The sequence below is a fragment of the Engraulis encrasicolus genome, chromosome 4 (genome assembly GCF_034702125.1).
Source record: "Engraulis encrasicolus isolate BLACKSEA-1 chromosome 4, IST_EnEncr_1.0, whole genome shotgun sequence".
Lineage (NCBI taxonomy): Eukaryota > Metazoa > Chordata > Actinopteri > Clupeiformes > Engraulidae > Engraulis > Engraulis encrasicolus.
In genome coordinates this window covers 46,879,203-46,881,702 of record NC_085860.1, presented here as the reverse complement: position 1 = coordinate 46,881,702, position 2,500 = coordinate 46,879,203, and positions in this window count along the sequence as shown.

Below are 2,500 nucleotides of genomic sequence, written 5' to 3'. Positions count from 1 at the left end.
CACCAATTCAGCAGATTCACTCGTTTATAAGCAATTACGCAGTTAGTGCAACAGATACGAACCATTGCATATAAATCACATGCTGTTGCTGTACAGCTGAGCAAACATGCTGCTGCTACATGACATGAAATTGTGTTTGTAATTGGTGAGCTGGAAAAGCTATTTGCTCCGACGGCCACTGAAACTTAAAACCTCAACTTGCACTTTCTAAAAGTAGCCTGCGAGTGAGCGCACAAGGCTTGCTGCTTGTCACCAGTTTAATTCATCTCAAGATCACCAAACAACACTAGCTTCCCTTCCCACACACAAAGATCACCAAACAACGCATCACACACACGCGCGCGCGCGCGCACACACACACACACGCACGCATGCACGCACGGACGCACGTACGTCAGGACCACCAGACAGCACATTACACAAAATCTAACATACTATGCAGACACTTTGTTTTTCATATAAGTTAAATATTATTGTGCTTAACCTTTGGGAGCTTAAACATAATCACACCTCTGGGAATTATTTTGAGTATCATATTCTCAGAGGACATTGAAACACACACCTTAGAAATACTACATTCATTTAGATTTTGCCTGGCCCGGGGCAAAGTCATCTGAATGCCCCCCCCCCCCCCCCTTCAATACATACCATGTAATGAAAACCCAATTCTGGGCCTCTGCTCTCCCAGGGACCGGGACAACTGACCCCTTTGTCGTCGTCGTCGTACCCCCCCCCCCCTGTCAGCTTCCCTGTATGAATGTGTTACAAAAGCAAGGAAGTTCGACCACATTACTCCAATTTTAAGATCGCTGCATTGGCTCCCAATAAGCTACAGAATTGATTTTAAGGCAATGCTACTTGTGTTTAAATCATTAAATGGAATGGGACCCACATATCTACTGGATATGTTTCAGCTGTATGCACCAACCAGGTCACTAAGGTCAACGGAGAAGAATTTGCTGGTGATTCCAAAAGTCAAAACAAAGTGTGGAGAGGCAGCCTTTAGCTTCTATGCTTCAAAGCTTTGGAACCAGCTTCCAGATGACGTAAAAAATGCACCCACTATTGATAGCTTTAAATCTAGACTCAAGACAAAGCTGTTCTCAGATGCTTTCCCCTAGCTTAAGTTACATATCATTCTTATTTTTGTATTTTTTAAAAAATTATTATTTTTACCTTAAGTTTTATCTTAATGTTGTTTTAAATGCTTTTTGACTCTAATTCATTTCCTTCTTTCTTCCCTGTTTCGTTTCATTTACATTTGTTAACTTTGTGAAGCACATTGAGTTGAACCTGTGTATGAAATGCGCTATATAAATAAACTTGCCTTGCCTTGCCTTGTGTGTGATGTGTTCCCCATATGAGTGTTGTGCAGGGCAGGCTAGGCTACAGTATGCCATATGAGTGTTGTGCAGGGCAGGCTAGGCTACAGTATGTGTTCCCCATATGAGTGTTGTGCAGGGCAGGCTAGGCTACAGTATGTGTGTTGTGCAGGGTAGGCTAGGCTACAGTATGTGTTCCCCATATGAGTGTTGTGCAGGGCCGGCTAGGCTACAGTATGTGTTCCCCATATGAGTGTTGTGCAGGGCAGGCTAGGCTACAGTGTGAGTGTTGTGCAGGGCAGGCTAGGCTACAGTATGCCATATGAGTGTTGTGCAGGGCAGGCTAGGCTACAGTATGTGTTCCCCATATGAGTGTTGTGCAGGGCAGGCTAGGCTACAGTATGTGTTCCCCATATGAGTGTTGTGCAGGGCAGGCTAGGCTACAGTATGTGTTCCCCATATGAGTGTTGTGCAGGGCAGGCTAGGCTACAGTATGTGTTCCCCATATGAGTGTTGTGCAGGGTAGGCTAGGCTACAGTATGTGTTCCCCATATGAGTGTTGTGCAGGGCAGGCTAGGCTACAGTATGAGTGTTGTGCAGGGCAGGCTAGGCTACAGTAGGCCATTTGAGTGTTGTGCAGGGCAGGCTAGGCTACAGTATGCTACCATATGAGTGTTGTGCAGGGCAGGCTAGGCTACAGTATGTGTTCCCCATATGAGTGTTGTGCAGGGCAGGCTAGGCTACAGTATGAGTGTTGTGCAGGGCAGGCTAGGCTACAGTATGCTACCATATGAGTGTTGTGCAGGGCAGGCTAGGCTACAGTATGTGTTCCCCATATGAGTGTTGTGCAGGGCAGGCTAGGCTACAGTATGCTACCATATGAGTGTTGTGCAGGGCAGGCTAGGCTACAGTGTGAGTGTTGTGCAGGGCAGGCTAGGCTACAGTATGTGTTCCCCATATGAGTGTTGTGCAGGGCAGGCTAGGCTACAGTATGAGTGTTGTGCAGGGCAGGCTAGGCTACAGTATGCTACCATATGAGTGTTGTGCAGGGTAGGCTAGGCTACAGTATGAGTGTTGTGCAGGGCAGGCTAGGCTACAGTATGTGTTCCCCATATGAGTGTTGTGCAGGGCAGGCTAGGCTACAGTATGCTACCATATGAGTGTTGTGCAGGGCAGGC